Source organism: Cupressus sempervirens, chromosome 7 (genome assembly GCF_028749045.1).
Source record: "Cupressus sempervirens isolate cs-2001-9-10 chromosome 7, ASM2874904v1, whole genome shotgun sequence".
Classification (NCBI taxonomy): Eukaryota; Viridiplantae; Streptophyta; class Pinopsida; order Cupressales; family Cupressaceae; genus Cupressus; species Cupressus sempervirens.
This window is the reverse complement of record NC_143124.1, coordinates 63,754,218-63,770,011: the sequence shown is the minus strand read 5'-3', so window position 1 is coordinate 63,770,011 and position 15,794 is coordinate 63,754,218. Positions and strand designations below refer to the sequence as shown.

The following is a 15,794-nucleotide window of genomic DNA, read 5'->3' as shown; positions in this document are numbered from 1 at the left end:
ATCAGAAAAATAAAAACTAAGGATCAAACATGAAACCCAACACTCTATCACAACAACCAAGGATAATGAATAAATATATAATATATTACTGTTATTCATAAGTTATAACTCTTGAATTGGTAATGAAACTATCACTAATACTTAGAATCAAATTAGAAAATATTAAGAAATGTTTTGTTTTTGCAAATGATCAATATTTTGGTGTAATGTTATGAAACCAAGTGATATATTTTTTTCATTGGATGTTACCAAACATAGTATGCAACATAGAAAAATTCAGAGAAGAAATAACTCATTTGCGCTCTAGCAACATGTTTTTTCTCATATTCATGATAGCATTTATTGCTCCATATAAATAAATCCATCTTATATTGCATTAAAAATAGAATACATGAAAATTAAAAGGAAATAGATCATGGAATTATTATTTTCCTTTGTAATCTTGTTTGTCAATCTAAAAGCCATCTAATCCAACTACAATATCGCATTAATTTCACTAACTAGCAACCTTGAATACTATTTACATATTTTGGAAAAGTTACCTAATGACTTTTTCCCATTGAGTTCTTTACTCATGTAATAGTGAATATAATCTTGGTGCTTGAACTTCCTATATAAGGAAGGGTGTTCTTCATCTAGAAGGTTTTTAGTAGGAGCCACTTCATCATCTAAACCCGGATAATAAAACATAGAAATTGATAATCTTTCCTTCACTCTGTTTGTTACTACTCGATGTTCTATACTCTTGCATATTCCATTTGTCATCACCTATATTGAAATTAAAATTCTTAATAAGGTATATGATAAAATTAAATCAATTGCCAAAACTTAAATATCATTTACCTCTATTAGGTCACCAATATAAATGAAAAGTGCATACGAAATAGCTTTGATAGGAACCCATTTTTTATTCTTGCAAACTTGAAGGCCTTCTATTTGATCATCTTGAAGTAAAATTGTTATGCCACTTCCATCCAAATGAGGGTTTAACCCCAATACTAGTTCAGGCCTAGAATAAGGTGGATATAAATTCATCCTTACTATCATCATTTGATCATCCCCAAACATTTGTTCAAAATAATCACTCTTTAATTTTAAGTTTTCCGCAAATAGACTAAGGATCATCTGAGCCACCCTTTCCACTTCAGTAGTGTAACTCTGTAATGCACTCCTAAACCACATATTAAAAACTCATTAGTTGGTAGTTCAAATTATTAATAATAAAGTTTGTATTATAAATTATCATCAAAAAATTTCATTGAAATAATCACTCTTCTAGTGTATCATTGAAGTGAATAAATCAAGAAACATTTGAGTCATTCTTTCCACTTAAGTGGTGTGACGAATATCAAAACTTACATACCATGTACCTCTATTAAGTCACGAGTATTAACAAAAAGGGCATAAGGAATGGGTTGGATAAAAATTTATTTATTGTTCTTTTGAACTTGTAGGCCCTTTTTTTTCATCTTGAAGAAAAATTGTTAGGAACTTAGGACACCTTGTTCTGAATGATGTCTTGACCTTCACACTAGATCAAGTGATCCTCTCCAAACCCTTTTTCAAAATAATCTCTCTTTAATTATATATTTTCAACAAATCGATTAAGAATCATTTGAGCAATGCTTACCACTTGACTGATAACATTCTGTAATATATTTCTATAATCCCAAACAAAAAATCATTAGATGGTAATTCAAATAATTAACTAAAACATTTTATGTTAATTGTAGTGCTACATAATAAAAATAAGTAATAAATTTATAACAAAGACAAAGTACAATGAATGTAATTTTTTTTTTAAAACAAAATAATACAAGTACAATGATTGAGCCACTCTCAATCCAAAAACCCAAAATAAAAGAAGATATCATCCAAATACATTTCCATTAAGATACTAATACTTATTGAGTTCAGTACAAAAATGAAGTACAATATCATTCTTAAATGCCTATGCCCAACATATGGACCCTACAAGTAACAACTTCTATTTTTAGATGTAACTTCAACAGTAATCCTTAGCTATCTGCTAATCAGCTTGAAGCACCTAAAAAACACACAGAAAATTCAACACAACACAAAGAGGGCTTAGTACACACTGAGTTGAAAAGTGTAATCCACCTGCATACATGTTAAATCAAACATACACATATCCATAATGCAGATATCTGATCCACTTAACATAGTGCAATTCTAAAATTAATATACAAAAAGTAAACATCTACTTAACAATACAAAATTAAACTCGCACTAAGAATAACCAGTAAATGGATCATATATATACTGAGGTGTCATCACTATGGTGTTAAGATACCGCATCCATGTATGGAAAGCTCATATACAACACATAGTGGAATTCTCTATTGTACTCATGAAATGACGTAATAGAGATTTGCCTTGTTCTCCGTACCTAACCGTAATGGTTTAAGTCATATGTAAGGCCAATTATCATTTATATGTAATTAACCCACCCAATTCATTTTAAAGTTATAACTGAATTAATTAATTGAATAGGATAAACAAAATTCAGCCACCCCAATATATGTTCATCACAGCTATTCTTAAAATACACATCAAATAGATTTACAAAAGAATGTACATACAACAGATATAAAATCAGTATACAACATGATACTACATCCTTTCATCTATTTGTAACACATCTTATTATGCCAATTGCAAAGTAAATTCAGATAATTATAACAACAGAAACAAGACCTACAATATCAAGATTATGCAAATACAATTAAACTGTTATCTCATCTTAACGGTACATACGTAATCTTAATACTATACAATCAATGTCCTACTGACATAATCGTCTACATTTAACTTTGAAATGACCAAGATAACAAATCAAAATGCATATGATATTCCTGTTCAATATAAAATCCTTATCAAACATATATCATTTATCCAACATTTCCATTGAAAACAATTTCCAATTCAATAATCGATACAAAAACATCATTAGAAAAATAATTCCAATTCACATACATATGATTTCAATATTGTTGATATCTCAATCGCATTTAGTTCCAGTATACAATGGTATTCATTTCAACCCTTGCTAACTATAATCACTGTTTAAAATATCACATACTATACCATATAATAGTTTCCTTCAGCATTCAATTGAACAACTATTAAGCATTGTAAATGTTTTCATACAAATAAAACTTGATCAATAATGCTAAGTATACATTTATCTTATTTCCAAATTCCAAATTAGCATAAGATAACTAAAATCTCAATAACATATGAAACTCCAAAATATAATCAAATCATAATGCCCGTTCACACAGGATATTGGCTATTCCATTGATATCTTCCAATGTGTCGATACTATAATAAACTATGTTGACGAAAAGGAAATTCATCTATTTAAGGTTGCAAACAAACTATTCAACATAATGTCTATGACTGGTGTTGGATAATAAAAATTAATTAAGTTCCCAAATATCATATGATTACATTAAACAGTTGATAAGAAATTTGAACCACAATCAATTTCATTGACATCGACTGTTTGACAACATTTAAATCACAAAATAACACTATGCAAAAAATTGCTAATTCAACATTATATAAGTTTCATGCTAACTATTTGACCTAATGCCTTTCCTTGATTTCATACAACCATTCGATACCTTGTCTATGCTTAAGGTTTCAAACAACTAAAATACAGAATAAGACTTTAAAAAAAAAAAAAAATTGATGTTTTACACCTCAAAAATTAATGTGCAAGATAGATAAATTCATTCTAATTCTTATAATGTTGGTTGTGCATGGCGAATTCGAAACCCCAAAATCTTGTTAAGAATTCTACATAATAACTAAGTCTCGGCTTCATGCAAACTGTTCAACCAATGACTGTGCCTCAATTTTCATGCAAATTGTTTGATGTAATGAGTGTGTCTAGATTTTCATAGATAAATGTTTAATATTATGATTTAATCCTAAGTCCATGCAAATTTATATAGTCACAAGAATGTATTTCCTACTAGGTTCAACTCAGTGGGAATCACATGTTTGGGGAAAAGCCCAATATATATACATACAGAAAATCCCAAAATATTTCACCATACTTCACATTCAAGTATGGATATGTGCAGGCCTGCACCATATACAGTGCCTAACTTTGCATATATCTATGCTTGAGTGTCAAATATTCTTCATTTAAATCTAATACATGCATATTGAAATACAAATGTGAATATAAATAGAGAGAAAGAATAGGATAAGAAATTTCCCCTACTTGTAAATTAGTAGAGGGTATATGTTCAGCACGAAGTACTTCAGCAACCTGCCATTAGAGCCAAAACAAATAAACTTGCTTGAAACAGAGAATAAGGTATTCAACAAAAGAAACCGAATGCAATGTTAAAGATTGATTGGTTCTGAGAAACTCAATAGTTCTCGGCCTCATAAGAAAGTATCTACTTCCAGCCAACACCCTTCATGTTGTCGACTCTTCAGCAATAGAACACAAGTGTTATGCTTACGTAGAGCAATAAGGCCAAATTATCGGCATTGCTTCCTTAGAAGCCTCACTTGCAAAGGCATGGTGATCAAGGCCTTTAGTACTATTAAGGCCTCATTAACTTGCATAAAATTCAACTATGACACTTCACAAGGCCAAGTATATGGTAGTCTCAATGCCACCGCCCTGTTTGGCTTTTTTTTTTTTTTTAAAAACAATGAATATATTAAATAAACTGATATATTTCTGGATTCGATTGTGTAAAGATTTTTTTACCATCAACATTTCGAATCACACCAAGTGATCCATCATCAGGATGAAGAGAGCAAGAGATGTCAAACAAAATGGGTTGCAGAAGTTGAAAGACTCAAAGATATAGGGACTAAGGGAGGGGGATTGCACGCACACCAAAGAAGTCAAATGGGGAGATGGTAGGATAGAAGATCATAAGTGATAGACTCCCAATCAACAAGGGAACCAAGTATAAGAGAAGTGAAAAGGAAACTAAAGAAATGGCCAGATGTAGGGCATGTAGCAAAAAATGCACATCCCACTAAGAACGAAAAGCAGAAAAAATAAAAATAAAAAGTCAAAAAATAATTAAAAATGAAAATAAATTACTAAAAAGTAAGTTGGAAATACATATAACAATGCATAGAAAACACCACAAGAACAAACTGCTAAATAATTGATGGTAAAAAAATCTTTACACAATCGAATCCAGAAATATATCAGTTTATTTGCTATGGATTGTGGAAATTTAATCTCTTTAAATGAATATATTCCCTTTTTCATGGCATTCGAAACCCATTTAGGGTTACATGTTACCTAAGAGGTAATTAAACCTTAAAAAAAAAAATAGAAAATGTTTATGCCAATCTCAACTTAGGGTATATAGACCCTTTTAAAAACAAGTATATACGCATTGCCAACTGCAGTTTATAATAACAAGTTAATATAAGTCATGTAATCAAAACCATCTTAGGGTTATATGTATTTAGAAGAATCTAAAACCTTAACATCATATGCTTATATGCTATACTGAAAACAAATCCAATGCATTAATTCAATCCCTTCTCAGTCACACACAAGAAATTACAACGACAAGTTTCAAATATATACAACATATTAACATACAAATGTATTTGCAATGTCAAGAAAAAAATACAATTCATAGAATGTAGTTTACAATGAGTTTGAAACATAATAAACATAATCGATACCCAATCAACATGGACTTATATATATGTCAGTTTTCAAATCATAAAATCCTAAGTAACCTTCAATGCTAATAAAATAGTTCTGACCAGAAAATACGTACAACATAAGTCTCATGTTCCAAAGGACAATAATATAGCCAAATTCTATAGAAATAAAAACATAACATCTGAAAGGAATTTATAACAACAAAGTCCGAATATGCAGAAAAACTGAAGTAGTGGTCAGGCATGACACCCTCCCCCACTATGATTCGACTTTCTCCTGGAAGTCAGTAAACAAGAATGGATGAGCTGCTCTCATCATTGCAGTGTCCTCCCAGGCAGTAGATGTTTCATCATTGGGGTCCCATAGGACCTTTACCTGCCTTATTTCTCTTCCTCTTAAACTCATAGTTCTACTTTGTGTGATCTGCACTGGTTCCAGCATGACTTGTCCATCCATAATCTGCAAATTTTCCAATCAAGCACGTGAGCAATATCAAGGATATACTTACACAAAACTGAAACATGAAAGATGTTATGAATGCGTGAAAGGCTTGGTGGCAAGGCAAGTTTGTAGGCAACAGGTCCAATCCGTTCCAGAATTTCAAACAGACCTACAAATCGTGGTGCTAACTTGGATCCATTTCCATAACAAATTGGACTCTTACACGGTCTTATCTAGAGAAACACTTTATCACCAACCAAAATTGATGGTCTATCCTCTACTTATCAGCATATTTCTTCTGTCTATGCTGAGCAGTAATAAGGTGCTCTTTGATCCTCTTCACCTGCTGCTCCAAATCTTGCAACATATCAGGTCCTAAAAGAATCCTATCCTCCAAATTATCCCAATTGAGAGGGGTCCTACAAGGTCTACCATACAATGCTTGAAAGGGTGTCATACCTATGGAACTGTGATATCCATTATAATAAGAAAATTCCACCAAGTGTAGATACTCTTCCCATTTATTCTGTATATCCATTACGTACATCCTAAGCATGTCTTCCAGAATCCGCTTGACATGTTCAGTTTGTCCGTCTGTCTCTGGGTGATAAGTTGAACTAAAATTTAGTTGAGTACCTAGCTCTCACTGCATGGATCTCCAAAGAGAAGAAGTAAACACTGGATCCCTATCAAAAATAATCTTTTTAGGAATTTCATGTAACTTAACTACCTACTCCATATATATCTTGGCAACCATTACTGCATTATAGGATGATCTAACTGGAATAAAGTGGGCAACCTTAGAAAATTGGTCCACTACCACCATAATAGCGTCATGCCTACGATCTGTAATAGGCAATCCAGTAAAAAAATTTATAGAAATGGTGTCCCATTTCCATTCTCGAATACTATGTGGCTACAATAATCTGGCAGGGTGCTGATGTTTAGCCTTAACCCGCTGACATTCCAGACACCGAGCCACAAAATCTACTATGTGTCTCTTCATTCCAGGCCAATAGTAATGCTGCTTAAGGTCAACATGCATTTTCTTGACACCTAGATGAGCCGAATATGGTGCTTTGTGGCCCTCAAACATAACCAGATTTCTCAAATCACCCAACTCAAGAACGTACACACTCCCTCTAAACAGCAGAAACCCTTCAGAATTCACTAAATACCCCGCAAAATGCCCTTCCAAGATGCTGCCACTATCCATAAGAGCCTTAAAATCCTAAAACCAAAGATCTGTGGAAAGGTTCTGGAAAATCTTATCCTTAAGATCCACTATTAGGATTAAAGAAGATAATTCATGTCGCCTGCTGCTAAGTGCATCAGCAACCATGTTCCCCTTCCCTTGCACATATCTAATCTTGATGTCGTATTCACATAGGAACTCCATCCATCTTCATTGCCTAGAGTTGAGGTTTGGTTGTGTGAAAAGATACTAAAGACTTCGGTAATCAGTATGTAACTCAAATCGTTGACCTAGAAGAAAATGTCGCCACTTGGTTAAAGCATGCATAATCACAGCAAGTTTGAGATCATGAGTAGGGTAATTCACCTCATGACTCTTTAGCTTTCTAGACTCAGAAGATATAACACATCCGTCTTGCATCAACACTACCCCTATGCCATCCAAAGATGCATCAGTGCAAACCACAAACTCCTTAGTTGAATTAGGGACTGCCAGAACTGGTGCACTAGTCAAACATTCCTTAAGTTTTTGAAATGCTACCTCTCACTCCTCTATCCACACAAATATATTCCCTTTTCTCTGAAGAGATGTGATAGGATGCACTATTCTAAAGAAGTTTGAAACAAATCTATGGTAATAGCTTGCTAAGCCCATGAAACTTCGAACCTTGGACAAATTCGTAGGTGCTGGCCAATCCACAATATCCCAAATTTTGGATGGATCTATAGAAATTCCATTCCCTAAAATGATATGTCCTAAATAAAAAATCTCTGATTTGAAGAATTCGCAGTTCTTAGGATTGGCATACAGTCTGTTCCTACTAAGGCATTCCAAAACCTACTCTAAATGTTGCTCATTCTCCTCAACAGAGAAATAATACACCAAAATATCATCCAGAAAAACAACTACGAACTTGTTGAGGTAAGTTCTAAACACACCATTCATTAAGCTCATAAAGATAGAAGGTGCATTAGTTAACCCAAAAGGTACTATTGTGAATTCGTAGTGCCCATACCTGGTGCGAAAAGTTGTCTTATAAATATCAGCTTCCTAGATTCTAAGTTGATGATACCCAAATTTTAGATCAATCTTCGAAAAGACTCGGGCACCCTTGACTTGGTCAAACAAGTCATCAATTCTAGGCAAAGGATACTTATTCTTAATAGTGACCTTGTTTAACTATCTATAATCTTTGCAAAGTCTTAAGGAGCCATCTTTCTTTTTGAAAAAGATTACTAGAGCACCCCAAGGTGTTACACTAGGATGAATCAAACCTTTCTCCAAAAGCTCCTCCAACTAAAATTTAAGTTCAACCAGCTCTTGAGCTGTCATTCTGTAAGGAGTCATGGAAATTAGTTTCGTTCCTAGCACTAAATCGATTCAAAAATCAATTTCTCTTCTTGGAGGTATTCTAAGAATTTTCTCAACAAAGACACCCAAGAAACTTTGCAAGACTAGATGATCGAGAGAAGAACCTTTAACTATGGAATCTTCTAAGTTGTTTATCAAAATGGCAAACAAACTGCAGCCTTTTTGAGCAAACCTTGCCAATTTCTTGGCAGAAATTGTCCGCAAAGAGATGGGTCTCTTGATTCCAGCAATAACCCTAGCTGATCCAAAATCATCTAAACAATTAATTGTCTTATCCTTGCAATCCATAATAGCTTGATGTTGTTCTAACCAATCCATTCCCAAAACTATGTCATACTATCCTAAAGGTATAACCCTAAGGTTCGCTGAAGTAGTAAAAGATTTCATCTGAATCTTACAGTCAGCAGCAACAATATTAGCATTCACCCTAGAACCTGATGCTAACTCCACTTGCCATCTATTCCTTGCCCTAACCACAACAATTCCACTATATGCAGCTAAACCAAAAGAAATAAATGAGTCTGAAGCTCCAAAGTCAAATAAGATAGATACTTTCATACCTTGAGTATTACCTTGAGCATTAATAACCGTGTTCTGGTGTTCGGCCTACTTTTGATCTAGGGTAGCAAAAACACGGTGGTTCCTGACAGAATCACCAACTGTCATTGCAGACCTAGCTGGCATAGGTCCAACCTTCGGTTTGTCCCAGTTAGGGCACTGAGACTGGTAATGACCTAACTATCCACAATGATAACACACAATAGATTTCCTAAATCCCATGTTTTGACCAGAAGGACTAGGAGATGGATTATCACTTTGCACACTCTGAGGTGGTTGAGATGGTCTAGGCCACTCTAAACCCTTGGAATCCTTATTAAACTTCCTCTTCTTGAATTTACCTCCTGAAAATCCTAATTTTGAACTACTTTGTGGAGGCTTTTTATTCTTACTGACATTCGGGGTAGGTGGATTCATGCTGGTTTTGTATGAAGTCCCATGATAGCTAGACTTCATCTCAATCAGCTTTGCTCGCTCTGAAGCTTCCTGCATAGATAAAGGTTTGAAACTTCTCACTTCCTCCCCAATCTTGGGCATAAGCCATCTAATTAAGTGTTGTATCATAGCCTTATCATTTTCTACCCACCTAGAGAATTTCTTAAGGTCATAGAACCTACATTCATAAGCTTCCACTATATAGCTAGACTGCATAGTCTAAAAGAATTCCTCTGCATGGGCCTGATGCCAATATTCAGACATGAACCTCTCCTTGAAATGCTCTACAAAGAGTTCCCAAGTAACTAGAGAGATATCAATGCCAAGCTTCTCCAACTCCTGTTCCCACCACAAGGAATCGAATCCTCTCAAATGCATAACCGTCCATATTACTTTCACATTACTCAAGTAATGGTGTAAGATAAAGCATCGCTCAATATTCAGCAGCCAAGATTTTGTTGCTGTACCCTGTTCTGTACCATAAAATAATGACCCTTTCATCTTGGAAAGATCTTTGAGCCGAGCTCTTGCCATTGGATCATCCTCTACAGGAAGGTTAATATCTTGCATAAGAGGTATCCTAACATTCGCTCCCCCACCAGGAATCTGGTTGTTAGTCTCAATATTATCGAGACGTTCCAATATCCATTGAAGTACCATAGCTTGATCTACCTGGTTATCCTAGTTGTTTTCAACCCCAACATTCTGATCAAGCTGACCATCCCCAAAAATATTCTTGTGCCTAGGACCTCTACCATGGCCCCTACCACTACCTTCACCTCTGCCAGTAAAGTTATCCTTAGGAACGTAGCGTCCTCAAGTTCCTCTAGTGACTGGAGGCATGATAGCAACCTAAAAATAATTAACTATTAATAATGCATTGATGACGGTTAAACCCTATAACCCAAGAGTCCTGGTTATTTTAACCGTGCTCTAATACCAAAATGTAGTGCTACATAATAAAAATAAGTAATAAATTTATAAAAAAGACCAAGTACAATGAATGTAAATTTTTTTTAAAACAACCTAATACAAGTACAATGATTGAGCCACTCTCAACTCAAAAGTCCAAAATAAAAGAAGATATCATCCAAATAAATTTCCATTAAGATACTAATACATATTGAGTTCAATACAATAATGAAGTACGATATCATTCTTAAATGCCTATGCCCAACATATGGACCCTACAAGTAACAAATTCTGTTTCTAGATTTAACTTCAACAGTAATCCTTAGCTATCTGCTAATCAGCTTGAAGCACCTAAAAAACACACAGAAAATTCAACACAACACAAAGAGGGCTCAGTACACACTGAGTTGAAAAGCGTAATCCACCTGTATGCATGTTAGATCAAACATACACATATCCATAACGCAAATATCTGATCCACTTAACATAGTGCAATTCTAAAATTAATATGTAAAAAGTAAACATCTACTTAACAATGCAAAATTAAACGTGCACTAAGAATAACCAATAAATGAATCATATATATACTGAGGTGTCATCACTATGGTGTTAAGATACTACATCTGTGTATGGAAAGCTCATAGACAACACATAGTGGAATTCTCTATTGTACTCATGAAATGACGTAATAGAGATTTACCTTATTCTCAGTACTTAACCTTAATGGTTTAAGTCATAGGTAAGGCCAATTATCATTTATATGTAATTAACCCACCCAATTCATTTTAAATTTATTACTGAATTAATTAATTGAATAGGATAAACCAAATTCAGCCACCCCAATATATGTTCATCACAGCTATTCTTAAAATACACATCAAACAAATTTACAAAAGAATGTACATACAATAGATATAAAATCAATATACAACATGATACGACATCCTTTCATCTATTTGTAACACATCTTATTATGCCAATTGCGAAGTAAATTTAGATAATTATAAGAACAGAAACAAGACCTACAATATCAAGATTATGCAAATACAATTAAACTGTTATCTCAACTTAACAGTACATACGTAATCTTAATACTATACAATCAATGTCCTGCTGACATAATCATCTGCATTTAACTTCGAAATGACCAAGATAAAAAATCAAAATGCATATTGATATTCTTTTTCAATATAAAATCCTCATCAAACATATATCATTTATCCAACATTCCATTGAAAACAATTTCCAAATCAATAATGAATAGAAAAACATCATTAGAAAAATAATTCCAATTCACATACATATGATTTCCATATGGTTGATATCTCAATTGCAATCAGTTCCAGTATACAATGGTATTCATTTCAACCCCTGCTAACTATAATCACTGTTTAAAATATCACATACTATACCATATAACAGTTTCCTTTAGCATTCAATTGAACAACTGTTAAGCATTGTAAATGTTTTGATACAAATAAAACTTGATCAATAATGCTAAGTATACATTTAGCTTATTTCCAAATTCCAAATTAGCATAAGATAACTAAAATCTCAACAACATACGAAACTCCAAAATATAATCAAATCATAATGCTCGTTCACATAGGATATCGGCTATTCCACTGATATCTTCCAATGTGCCGATACTATAATAAACTATGTTGACAAAAAGGAAATTCATCTATTTAAGGTTGTAGACAAACTGTTCAACATAATCTCTGTGATTGTTATTTGATAATAAAAATTAATTAAGTCCCAAATATCATATGATTACCTTAAATAGTTGATAAGCAATTCAAACCACAATAAATTTCATCGGCATCGACTTTTCGACAACATTTAAATCACAAAATAACACTATGCAAAAAATTGCTAATTCAATATTATTTAAGTTTCATGCTAACTGTTTGACCTGATGCCTTTCCTCGGTTTCATATAGTCATTCGATACCTTGTCTATGCTTAAGGTTTCAAACAACTAAAATACCAAATAAGACTTTTTAAAAAAAAAATTTGATGTTTTACACCTCAAAACTTACTATGCAACACAGATAAATTCCTTGTAATTCTTATAATGTTTGTTGTGTATGGCGAATTTCAAACCCCAAAATCTTGCTAAGAATTCTACATAATAACTAAGTCTCAACTTCACGCAAATTGTTCAACCAATGACTATGCCTCAATCTTCATGCAAATTGTTTGATGTAATGAGTGTGCCCATATTTTCATAGATAAATGTTTAATATTATGACTTAATCCTAAGTCCATGCAAATTTTTAAAGTCATGAGCATGTATTTCCTATTGGGTCCAACTCGGTGGGAATCACATGTTTTGGGCAAAGCCCAATATATATTCAAACATAAAATCCCAAAATATTTCACCATACTTCACATTCGACTATGGATATGTGTAGGCCTGCACCATATATAGTGCCCAACTTTGCATATATCCATGCTTGAGTGTCAAATATTCTTCATTTAAATCTGATACATGCATATCAAAATACAAATGTGAATATAAATAGAGAGAAAGAATAAGGTAAGAAATTGCCCCTCCTTGTAAATTAGTAGAGGGTATATGCTCAGCACGAAGCACTTCAACAACCCACCATCAAAGCCAAAACAAATAAACTTGCTTGAAATGGAGAATAAGGTATTCAACAGAAGAAACCGAATGCAATGCGAGAGATTGATTGGTTTTGAGAAACTCAACAGTGCTCGGGCTCATAAGAAAGTATCTCCTTCCAACCAACACCCTTCATGTTGCTGACTCTTTAGCAACAGAACACAAGTGTTATGATTACGTAGAGCAATAAGGCCAAATTATCGGCATTGCTTCCTTAGAAGCCTAACTTGCAAAGGTATGGTGATCAAGGCCTTCATTACTTTTAAGGCCTCATTAACTTGCATTAAATTCAACTGTGACACTTCACAGGGCCAAATATATGGCAGTCTCAATGCCACCGCCCTGTTTGGCTTTTAAAAAAAAAAAAAATAGTGAATATATTCCCTTTTTCATGGCATTCGAAACCCATTTAGGGTTACATCTTACCTAAGAGGTAATGAAACCTTTTTAAAAAAATAGAAAATGTTTATGCCAATCTCAACTTAGGGTATACAGACCCTTTTAAAAACAAGCATATACGCAATGCCAACTACGGTTTATAATAACAAGTTAATATAAGTCATGTAATCAAAACCATCTTAGGGTTATATGTATTTAGAAGAATCTAAAACCTTAACATCATATGCCTATATGCTATACTAAAAAAAAATCCAATGCATTAATTCAATCCCTTCTCAGTCACACACAAGAAAATACAATGACAAGTTTCAAATACATACAACATATTAACATACAAATGTATTTGCAATGTCAAGAAAAACATACAATTCACAGAATGCAGTTTACTATGAGTTTGAAACATAATAAACATAATCGATACCCAATCAACATGCAATTATGTATATGTTAGTTTTCAAATCATAAAATCCTAAGTAACCTTCAATGCTAATAAAATAGTTCTAAATAGAAAATACATACAGCATAAGTCTCGTGTTCCAAAGGACAATAATATAACCAAATTCTACAGAAATAAAAACATAACATCTGAAAGGAACTTATAACAACAAAGTCCTAATATGTAGAAAAACCGAAGTAGTGGTCAGGCATGACATTAATCACTATAAAAAAACCATTAAATAGGAATTTAAAATGCAAAACCATTTCCTACAAGCATGGTCTTGGCTTAGTTTTGCAAAGGTGCACTAGTGATTCGGTTGGCAGGGGGTTCGAACCCATCTCAAGATTGGGGCCAAGGATAGGATTAAGCTATTTACTGACTTGACCCACCTTAGAGACTAAGCATACCTAGATGACATGGATGACTTATCTTAATGTCAAGGCCTGAGGAAGCAATATAAACAGACCCCAATAAAATTGGCTGTAACTAGAATTCATGGTAACTATATAATATTGAAAGCCACCAAACTAACACCTTTCTAGGTGAGTGTATGAACCCAGTACCTGAAGTTTGATGGTGTGGTTTGCCAAAGAGTTAAGTTGACGAGATTTTGAGGCATAAGTGCCAAACCCATCAAGTCACCCCAGTCCAACTTTTGATCTTCATCAACCACAAACACATTACCATAGCCTTAAATATCTCCTCCTTGTGGGGCATACATTTTCTTCTCTTCTAAGGAAAGGCTAAAGAACTCATTAGCCACTCCTCTTATCCGATCTATCAAAGAATGCGGAATTCCATGATTCACAACCTGAGGATCAGTACTGCATCTTCAGCAAAACTACAAATCCAATTATCAAAAATCTATGTGGGTTTTAGCTATGTATTCTGAATGAATTTCATGATACCTGAAAGAAGCCCCAGTCTACGCAGGCCTCTGAAAGAATGTCCATCTCCTTCTGTCTTTCCTTATTATCAGAAGGCAAGGGAAGCTTTTCCATCTCGATTACAGGGACTTTCAAGACATAATGAAGTGGTGTTGAAGATGGCCTCTCTTCTTTAGATCTTATATATCTCTGAGGAACCTCATTGAAGTTGTTAACTGCGAGCTCCTGCACACTCTCTACAGCAAAAAATTGTTACCCCAACTTGGACTACTGAAAGATTCACCAGCATGGAACGATGAAAAATTATAGTTTTTCACCTGCCAAAGGAAAAGTATCAGAATTATATTGCAGGCGATGAGAAACAACTATAAATTGCTATCTAATATTTGTAATTATTTAGTAATTTTGTGTTTTGGAGATTCTTTCAACGTTTCTTCCTTGACGATTCTTATGCCGTTTTTGTTTGTCAGTGTTTCGTTGATTGGTGTTTTGCATTCATTATAGTTCACGTATAATGCTTTCCTAGTAATTGGATGTATTCTAGTTTAAATATACTTTTCCAAATATTCTTTTCCTTTGGGATTTGATACATTTTAAATATAATAATTTATTTGTTTTTCACGACAAAACAATCATATTCTAACATGAGGTATACATATGCAATCATTGTCCTAGCTATCATTTCTATCTAGCCAAAAAAATGTCACATTTATTTATTCTTGAAAATACTTACATTAAAAAGAATTCACATCAAAGATATATTTTAAAATAAGAACATTGAAAGTAAGTGAATTCACATAATGATTGAGAGTGATTAAGAATGAATTCATTTTTTGATAT

The 15,794-nt window shown here is 33.4% G+C and overlaps 1 pseudogene; it reads right to left on the bottom strand.

Annotated features, from left to right (window-relative positions):
• Positions 1-516: 516 nt before the first annotated feature.
• LOC149545492 (protein LATERAL BRANCHING OXIDOREDUCTASE 1-like) lies at positions 517-15,449 on the bottom strand (annotated as a pseudogene).
• Between the last annotated feature and the right edge of the window lie 345 nt (positions 15,450-15,794).